We start from the raw sequence: 10,864 nt of genomic DNA, 5'->3' as shown, positions 1-10,864 counted from the left end.
CCCAAAATCGCCTAAGTTAAAAACATTCTGAATGGAGAGCAATCCTCCACTCAGAGGCTTAGCTGCGACCCCGAACTCGCCTAAGTTAAAAATATTCCGAGTGGAGAGCAATCCTCCCACTCAGGGGCTTAGCTGCGACCCCGTACTCGCTAAGTTAAAAAACATTCTGAGTGGAGAGCAATCCTCCCACTCGGAGGCTTAGCTGCGACCCCGTACTCGCCTAAGTTAAAAACATTCCAAGTGGAGAGCAATCCTCCCACTCGGGGACTTAGCTGCAATCCCGTACTCGCCTAAGTTAAAAACATTCCGAGTGGAGAGCAATCCTCCCACTCGAGGGCTTAGCTACGACCCCGTACTCGCCTAAGTCACAAATATCCTTTGAGCTACACCACAAATACAACGTATGCTTCATCCCGATCCACAAGGACGATGAGGTGTCGACTGAACACCACGTCTGAGCTGCGTCACAAGTACAATGTACCATCCCGATCCGCAAGGACGACGAGGTGTCGACTGAACTCCACGTCTGAGCTGCATCACAAGTACAATGTACCATCCCTGTCCGCAAGGACGACGAGGTGTCGACTAAACACCACGTCTGAGTTGCGTCACAAGTACAATGTACCACCCCGATCCGCAAGGACGACGAGGTGTCGATTGTACACATCGTCAGATCCATTCGACAAAAGGTGAAAAGATCAAGTTCACTCGGAATCACAAGACATTCAGAAGCAATATAAGCAAAAGCCATGATATCAAGGAAAACCAAGTTCGGATAAATCCCGCAAAAGTTCAGAACCGCAACGGGCAAAAGTACTCAGGCGTCAAGACTGAAAGAGTTTAGCGATTACATAATCACTCGGCATTCCGAGGCAAATAAAAGTGGGGCATAATGTTTTGTTCACTCGTCGGGAGAAGGACTTGCTGGATCACAGAAACTGCCAAGGTCGATGATGTCGACGATGCGCGTGGCAGCGTTAAGGAAAGTGTCCATGAAGGACTGGAAACTATGCTTTTTGGTGTTCGCAACCTTGAGGGCCTCCAGCTTGTCCTCTCTAACGTCCTTGCAGTGCACTCGGACCAATGACAGGGCGACATCAGCGCCACAGCGAGTAGATGATTTCTTCCATTCTTGCACTCGGTCAGATATTTGATTCAGTCGAGTCATCAGAGACTTGAGATCCTGTGAGAGTTCCACCTGAGGCCAGAGTTCAGCATCAATCTGCGTCATTGTCGCCATCAGTCGAGCAAGATAACCCACAACACTATCCATGTGCGACTCCAACCGCAACACATTCATTGCAATGTCATCTTTGACAGGAGAGTTTATGGGGTCGAGACCTGTCTCGACCCGCCCGATTTCTGCCTCGAAATCTTGACAAAGCTCTACACAATCGGAAAAGCAGTGAGTCGACAGTTTAGCAAGACGTGTCATTCGCCATCAACAAATCAGTCGAACAAGAGAAAATACCTTCAAGCTTCAAGACCAACTTTGCAGCAAGCTGCCCCAGATAAGACTCTAATTCGCCCTTCTTGGCCTTGAGGTTCCCAACTTCATCGGTCAAGCTCTCCTTGTCTTTCTTCAGTTGTGCGACCTCCTGGTTGGCTTCAGAAACGGCGGTCTTCAACTTGGAGTTCTCTTCTTCCAACTTGCTGAATGATGTCAGCTTCTTGTCCGCAAGTGTTGTTTTCTCCCATGCCTCCTTCTGGGCCGCAGCAAGATCCAGGTCCTTTTTCTCCAGAGCCTGCTTCATTTTCTCTAAAGAAATAACATTCTTCAGACGAGCTTGAAGCTGACGGTTTTCACTACGCAAATCTGTTCGAGTGAAATCACTCGGTTCAAAGAGACTAAAAAGGGGGGGAAGAGAGAGTCACAAGGTGGACAGTCAACGATTGGTTACCTCCCATGATAGCTACTTCGTCCTGAGCATTCTTGAGGTTCTTCTTGGCCAGTTCCAGATCAAGGTTGAGGCTGATCTGCTTCTTATTTAGTTCAAAAAGTTGGGCTCCAAGATCACAAGACCTCTGCAGTCAGCAAATAAGACATGCCAGTCGACAGAAACAAAAGTCAATCACAGTGAAAGTTTCTCTAAGACTACCACCGAATCAAATATTCAACAATAGTCTCGGGGACTACACCCAGTGGGTGCACTTAGCGTGCCCCCACTGGTTTGGTTTTACACTCGGCATGGTCTGCCCAGCATGAGTAAAAAAGGGAGATTCTCAGACCCCAGCCGACTACTAGCAGTCGACCGCGGTCTCGGGGACTACACCCAGTGGGTGCACTCTGCGTGCCCCCACCGGTTCATAAAAACACTCGACTCAACCTAGTCGATTCAAGTGGAAGAACAATTCAGCTCTAAGACAGAAACACCCCAGTGGGTGATTGGATGTGAAATACAGACCCATGATAGATGCACATAATAGGTTCCAAAACGCTCATCCAAGAACGATATATGGACAGTGAAGCAACAATGGCAACTATCATTACTCAAGAGACCAGTCGGAAATCAACTAACCTTGATGTTGGTTTGCAGAGCGGTGTTGGCATTATAAGCAACCTGACTGGCTTCATGCACCACCTTCATCTGCTCCATCACGAGATTTACCTGGAGAAGAGTCTCCCTGGCGGCACTCGGTGAGTCATCTGGAGTCTGGTATGCGGTGAAGAGCGATGATGGCAATGCAGTCGGAGCAGTCACAGGGTCGATGCATGGAGTAGTAGTGGAGCGGCAAAGGTCTGAGCGGTCGACCCCGATGGACGGTCAGTCGATAGTGGATCGGCAAAGGTAACATTGGTTCGAGCCGGATCTCTGGATCGCTAGACCACTGTCTCAAGCACTGATGTCGACTGAGGGACCTGACCCTCGGCTACCTTCCCGCTTGATGCCCTGCCCCTCCTCCTTCTCTCTCTCTCCCAGAGGCACTTCTTCTTCATCATCCGGAAGCTCAATAACATCTCTTGGAGCTGCAACAAAAAGCAACCTTAAGAGTTCAGTCGACCAACAATCCAATCGGTAGAATAAATTCAAGTTGGATAGAGCGTACAAGCTTTGGAGGTGGCCGCGTCATTGGTTTCCTCGTCACCCCTTGTCAACGTCCATATCAGTCGCAGAAGTTGCAGGGCTGGAAAAGTTCGTAATCCACTCGCTCAGAACAGAAGTATCAGTCAGTGGAAGAAAACGCAGAAAGAAAGAACACTCACCCAGAGGCAACAGGAATGTCCATCTTGATCTTGGGCAAAGTCTTCTGAGCCTTTGAGGGGACGACCTTGGGTTGCTTGGTGACCTTCTCCGTCGGCTCTGGAGTCGAAGTCCGAGTGAGCTTCTGTGCTTGAGTTCTTGGAGCCACGATCTTGCCACACCCGCCCGCTAGATCATGGAGTAGCTTGGATCAACGCTCCGTGCGAGGTGGTGAGTCGACTATCTCGTCGTCGTTCAACTTATCACTTTCCTCCTCGTCGTCGTCTTCTAGAGATTGCCAATTGCCGCTTTCTTTCGCATTGTCCTCACCCTCCTGGTCTTGCTCCAGAGCTTGTTCGCCATTGGGCATCGAGTACATCTCAGTATAAACCTACAAGAAAAGAAGTCAAACAAATATCAGCCGGATTCAGAGACGGTCGCAAAACATATTGAAGTACAGTCAATAGCGAAGACCAAACCTTATCTGGTTGGTTGCTGGCGATGAATGGGTCGACTCTCCTGGCTCCCCTGGGGTTGTCCTTGTTTCCTGTAATACCCTTCAGCCACAGGGCCACCGTCCCGGCCAAAACCTCCTCCGGATGAACCCGAGCGGTGTCGTTGGCTCCAGAGTACATCCACATCGAGTGGTCACGAGCCTGGAGCGGCTGGATGCGTCGACTGAGAAACACCTCCAACAAGTCCATGCCGGTGACACCCTGATTGATCAACTGGACCACTCTCTCGACCAACATGTTCATTTCCACCCTCTCCGCAGTGGTCACTTTCAGTGAAGAAGGTTGTTGGGCACGATCTAAAGGAAAAGAGGGAAGTCCAGTCGACTGACCGGGAGTCGCAATGTCCTGGCAGTAGAACCATGTCGACTGCCAACCCCTGACTGACTCAGGAAGTGTCATGGAAGGGAAAGAACTATGTTTCCTCTTCTGGATTCCTGAACCCCCGCACATTTGGATAACGTGTGTTCTCTCATCACTCGAATTCGCTTTCTTCACCGACTGGGAGCGGATTGTAAAGATGTGCTTGAAAGACCCCGGTGCGGTCGATAATCCAGGAAGTTTTTGCACATGGACACAAACACAACAAGGTACGTAATGGTGTTGGGAGAGAAGTGATGGAGTTGAGCTCCGAAAATGTTCAAGAAACCCCGGAAAAAAGGATGCAAGGGAAGGGAGAAACCGCGGTCGACATGGGTGGCGAGCAGAATGCACTCACCCGAACGTGGTTGGGGCTCCATCTCCCCCTTCAGCAGCCTCGCCGCTCCGTCGATGATCAGACCGGAGGCGGCCAACTCTTCCAAATCCTCTGGCTGAAGCGAAGATTGGATCCAGTCGCCCTGGATCCAACCCGGCGGCAGCGGGGACCTCGACGATGACCCCCGATTCGTCTTCTTGCCTTTCGCCGCCCCCACCGCCTTCTTCGCGCGCTCCAGCGCTGTCGTCTTGTCCTTCACCATGATGGCGGCACGGCGGCGTCGAGAGCGGAGGAGAAAGATGCAATGGGGAGGCGAGGAAGGGAGAGGGAGAATGGACGCGCATAGTGCACACGCCTCGGCCCCGTCGCCTTTTAAGGACCCACTTCCGAGTGGCTGACACGTGGGCCCGGGCAATCCTGTCAAATCCCACAACAGTCGCGCGTTGGGTATGTGGCGAAAAAGGTGGCGCAGAGATCGAGGCACTCATGTCTATCCATCCCGCTTACTACGACGCGCTCCGCTTCGCGCGCTTCCCCAAAATTTCGAATCTCGCGAGATCTGGGATACGCTGTAACCAATTGCGCCAAAGATTTCGCGTCAAAAGTACCACTCGACGAGTGACGATATAAATCCACTCGACAACTTCTGAATCGATCAAGGCGACTGAAGCAAAGCCGAAGTTCCAACATGGGCCTCTAGTTCAACACGGGTACTTGTGAAGCTCAAGAGTCGAAGCAAGACTAACTTCAGCTTTCTTTCCACTCGGACCTTAATCTATTCAGGGGCTAAAGATGATGATATAGACCTAGGGTAGGGTCATAGGCCTGACCTATACACCCTACCCAAGGTCACTACCCTAGAAGCAAAGAAGCCCAAGAGATAACGGGGAGTACCAAGTGAAGGCATCGAGTGCAATCCACTCGACCAATCATATCACTCAGGTACCCCTCCTTCCTGATGCCACTCGACCTACTGAAGACCAGGAGTCACTCAAAACTGCAACGGTCAGGCGTTCACTTCGTAGTCTTTAATATCATTAATAGCACTTATGGTTGGCGTTATCAGTAACGCCCCGTCTTTATGTACATTAAACTTCTTGTAATGGGGGATGGTTGGGGTCCTGGCGCACTCTATATAAGCCACCCCCTCCTCTGGCACAAGGGTTAGCATCCCCCATAACACACACTCTCATATTCTAGTCGGCCGCCTCAGGGCACCGAGACGTAGGGCTTTTACCTCCTCCAAGAAGGGCCTGAACTCGTAAACACTTGCATACAACTTCATCGTAGCTAGGACCTTGCCTCCTCAAACGTACCCCCTATACTTACTGTCAGACTTAGTACCACAACACTCCTCTTCCGGTAAAATTGCAGAGAATGTTCCAGTGAAGCTTGGTAGTTCGATGTTCAGATACTTCGTGACTTCCTTCAAGTGTCGTCCAAAAGGGGTGTCATCATTCGGCTGAGTGAACTTGCTCCTGGGGTCCGCCATCTATAGAGTAGAAATAGAGGAGGATTAGAAATGAGCAAAGAAGAGAAATCATGTGGCTTATCCTAGTGGTCGCGTCCTATAGTTAGCGTGTGCTCTGATACCATCTTGTAGCGACCACGATCCCAATGGACCGAAGTCTCTGTGCTTAAGTGTCATCCCTGGATCGGTATGTTGACACACAATACTCGAGGAATTATAACAGAGTTCAATCACACACTTATTACATCGAGGTCCTCATAAAGAGTATCTGTTACACAAATAAAATGGCTGAAGACCATCTAAACTAAATAACTATGGAAGCTTCGAAGGTAAATGAGTCCATCAACTCCAACGGCATAGCTGAGTGCATGACAACGACCTATCGCACCTTATTCGTTGTTTGAGAAGTCTGCATCATGAGATGGTGTAGCCGTGTAGGTCAGCATATGGAATATGCTGGCAGAGTTACACTGTGAAGCAATGAATGCAAGAACTATATCTACATGCATATTTGTCTGGTGGGGGCTCTAAATTTAATGTTTTGCATAAAGCTAATTTTTCCCTGCAACAAAGGAATAAATTTTATTTACTACCAAGTTAAACCAATATTTGAGAAGGTTCCTCCAACTCAAACCCCAACATTATTCAAGTATCATCATTAAATCCAATTCGGTCAATTAAGGAGTGATGAGATCAATAATAATATCCACTTCTAGATACTCAAAATGTCCATAACCGGGGACACGGGTAACCATGATTAGTTTATACACTCTGCAGAGGTTGCACACTTTTCCCCATAAGACTCGACCGCATCCATGATCGGAAGATCAAGACATAGTCTTTCTGAAGCATTAACTCTCTACCCTGGGTAGACCGATACACCTACTTTCCCCTACATCTTCTAGTCCACCTCTTCAAGAGCTCATGCAACTTACTCAACTACGCCAGAACCCATAATGGCTTGTGGCTGCACACGGAAGTTTCTAGGCATGAAATATCATATGATCCCTTTGAGCCTGGGTGGCGAACCAAGGAAAAATCACACGGGTACTCCGGGATTTCCCAAACGGGCTAGCACTGGATTCTCCGGGTGCCCCAACCAATCCACCTAGATGTGTATTAAATTTGCCACCTTAATGTTATCTAAAATTATTAACTCTCATAACTTCCATGTACATCACGATCCAATCCCCGTCTACGAGCATGGCTAAGCAATAAATGAGCATAACGTATATTCCCGGGGTGGTCAAAGGTATTAGGTTCCTACCTCAAGTACTACAACCAAGCCACATGTTCCCAAATCCTACTCATGCAAATATTTGAGGGGCAAAACTAATGCATAGTAAAACTGGGTGTAGAAGAGTATGATCAAAGTGTAACTTGCCTTGCTGACGATCGGAAAACTCTAGAGATTCGTAGTATCAAGCTTCGCACTCCAGAAAATCTAGCATAGACAAATAGTAGCATACGTAAGCAAACAATCAAACGAAACAAAGAGAAATCAAGAAAAGATCCAAATAAAACTTGAAACAAGCAATAACTAAACTAAACAGAAAACAACTTCTAATAGCATTATTTTTATGTGTATTAGATCTTAACAGTAGGTATAAGTGATTAGCTACGATTTGCAAAAAGAAACAACTCAAACGGAGCTACGAAACTCAAGAAGCAAACGAAACAAGATCGAATACTAAACTGGACTAAACTCAAATTTTAAATTGTCAAAATCATGTTCAAGTTGGTTTACTGGAAAGAGGGGATCGTTACAAAGATTTAGGCGTTGGTTTCATCTAATTTGGATAAACGAGCTAAAAGTTACGCTAGTTTAAAGATCAGGAGCTAAATTGCGATAAAAGTATTCGCTGATAGGTCCCTGGTAGAAATAAACAGAAAAAGAAAAATCTATCGGACGAACGTCCGCTAACAGAAACTAATGAACGAATTCGTTCATTAACAGATTCTAACGGGTGAATGCTCACTAATTAACCGATCTAAAAAAATAAACCGGTCGATCTAACTAAACCGAACTATTAAAAAACCGAAAATAAACCGGTGAACCGGGCGGTTTTTTATACCAGTCTTCGGTCGGCGGCGGCGGTCAACGGCGAGGCGGCGCGGCTTCGGCGGGGCGATGCGGCGCAAGCGGCGGCGGCGAGGGCTTTGGGCAACGGCGGCGGCGGTTGGTGGCGAAAACGGGGCGGCGGGTCCGGCTTATAAAGGCCCAGGGGTCGGGGTCCCGACTTGGGCAGGGGGTCGCGACGGGGGCGGCTCGGACTCCGGCGGGAGTCCGGCGCGGGCACGGGGACGATGGCGGTTGGCGACTGGGCTTGGCCTGGCTTAGCTCGGCCGACCCAGTCGGTGCGCACACTTTTTTGTTAAAATAGTGCCGCAGCGGAAATCCTAATAAAATAAAAATAAAACCCCTAAAATTCCAGAAACAATTTTTACCATCCCTACCTAATATTTGGGACTAAGTGAACATTTTTCTGGACTAAATGCAAATTCTAAAAATGCAAGTTTTTTTCTCTAATTCAACCGAATAAAATTTCAAATAAAATTCAAATAAAATAATTTGACTTCCAAATTTCTTTTCCAACATTTCTCCTCTGTTTTGAAGAAGTCATTTTATCTTCTCTCATTATTTTTATTGTTTTGAAATAATTGGAAAAAAATTGTTGAAATCAAATTGATCCTCTTTTCAAAATTTAATAAATTCAAAAATGAAATTTATGAAACCTCCAACTCTCTCCTTGGGTCCATGAGTTGCTTAAGTTTTCTTGGATCACAACCAAATAAAATCCAAAATGCAATAAATTATGAAATGCATATGTATAACATCCAAATTAAAAATTGGGATGTTATAATATATTTGTTTTATCTTTTTTTTGTGAGTTGTATATTTGTTTTATCTCAAGTCAAACTTTGTATAACTTTGACCGGAAAGTCAATTTGGCTCCCGGGTGCAATGGGGCCATTTTTGTTTTTTTTTTAAATGTCAAAAAAATTGAGACAATTTTTTTTGTGATCTTTGTCACGTACAAATGCGACCTGTAAATTTTGAGACAAAAAGGTTAAGCATTTTGGCCTGCGCAAAAAAGAACAAATCAAACACCAAATGTCACCCCAAAATGTCATCCAAAATTTGTTTTTTTTGCCGACGAAAGACCACTGCTCCATTCCGCATGAAATTTGTCAAGCATGTTTGCGACACCAACATGGTTATCCACAATTTTTTCAGAATTTTTTAAAAACATTTAAATTGTTTTTTCAGGGTACTGTTCATCGAGGTGCAAATACACCCGGGAGCCAAAACGCCTCCCCATCTTGTTCCCCTTTCTTTATAAACAGGGTCAGCCAAAGTTTCTAGGGTGACTCTTGGCTTTGGCAGCTTTTTGAGCAATATATTCATATGGGAAGGGATCCCGTCCCCCCGGTGACCGTTCAGAAAAAAAAAAGGACAGATGGAAGACAGTGGATGTGTGTAACGCGATGTTTGGTACAGTTGGTTAGGAGCAATATGGCTCCAAAGTGTTGTGGTTCGTTTTTCTTTGTACATGAGTAAAGTGATGCACATCTGTACGTATGAAATTACAGAGATTCATCACTCAGTGGCACAAATCCATGTCCTAGAGTGAGCATTGGATCCATCTTCTCACCTGGAAAAGGCAGAGGACGGCCTGAAGGCCATGCAGACCGGCGGATCAATTCTCAGGATGGACAGAACAGCAGATGGAATGCTCCATATACCATCCCCGCAGATCAGCCCGGACGCCACTGCCACCGCATAATCATCAGCACCCCTCCCGTTCAACTTCTACCACACGAACAAGATTACCGTCCCAATCAACATGTCCACGCCGAAGAAAGCGCCAATATAGAACGGCACAGCCATCGCCATCGGTATGGGGATGAACCTCGACGCACTGGCGGGCGTCACATCCCTCAGGAGATTGACGGCCATCGCGGCCAAGAAGAATGCGCAACAGATCTCGAGGCAGTGCTGGGGCAGAGCGGCAACACCTTCGACCCCGAGAATGGCCATCTCCCTGAAGATGATGGCGAATGGAGCCTTGTACTCACCATCAGGGTCGCCGATATCGAAGGCCGCCCAGAAGAGCCACAGTGTGAGCGGAGCAATGACGCATCCGAGCACGACGCCAGTTAGCTGGAAGATGAACATTGAACGCGGTGAAGAGAGGGTGAGGTAGCCGCACTTGAAGTCCTGCATCAGATCTGCCGCAGAGCAGGCAATGGACATGATTATGCCACATGCTGCAAGGCCGGCAATGACGCCACCATCGCTGCTGCCGACGAGCGAGGCAAATATAAAGAGGGCAATCTTGCCATAGGTGGGTGCAAGGTTCAAGTTTGTGAGGCCCATCCCGTAGGAGTTGCAGAAGGCAATGGCCGGAGCAAGTAAGTAGCAGACAAGCACAAGATACCACTTCAGCTGGGGAAATATGGTGGGCACAGCTACGGTGGATATTGCTGCAAGTACAATGTAACCACAAACAGCAAACCATGTTGGTATCCTATCTTTGAAGAATATCTCAATTTGAAGCTCGTCATCCATTAACTGTCTAGAGTTCTTGTTATCTGAAAAATATGAATAAATGATTCAGGAAGATGATATCTTGCAAGCAAATAACTAACACAACTGTACTACAAGGAAATGAATTAGTGGAGAATAATTGACCTGTATTCTATACAATCAATGCTCTCCGGCCACAAATTCAAGTCATAAATGGTAAACGTGTTGAATGGGCACAAAAAATGATACAGCGAGAATTGTTGATGTTACCTTGAAGAGCTTGAACAGGCTGATCACCTTTTGTCAATTGCACATTACAAATTCCTCTTGCAATAACAACAAAGATTTTTACTAAGTTGTAGAGGCCATCTCCAAGTATGATGGAAACGGCTACAAAAACCTGCAGGGATAAATATCTTTATGATATGAAGAAAATCAACCATGGCCATGTTACATTATTTTCATATTACA

General features: G+C 46.9%; 1 pseudogene; it reads right to left on the bottom strand.

The window, feature by feature from the left end:
* Window positions 1–9,387: 9,387 nt before the first annotated feature.
* LOC123045316 (probable metal-nicotianamine transporter YSL6) overlaps window positions 9,388–10,864 on the bottom strand; it is a 12,029-nt pseudogene continuing 10,552 nt past the window's right edge.

The sequence above is a fragment of the Triticum aestivum genome, chromosome 2B, assembly GCF_018294505.1.
Source record: "Triticum aestivum cultivar Chinese Spring chromosome 2B, IWGSC CS RefSeq v2.1, whole genome shotgun sequence".
Classification (NCBI taxonomy): Eukaryota; Viridiplantae; Streptophyta; class Magnoliopsida; order Poales; family Poaceae; genus Triticum; species Triticum aestivum.
Note: the sequence above shows the minus strand (reverse complement) of the source record. Positions and strands in the feature narration are given on the sequence as shown.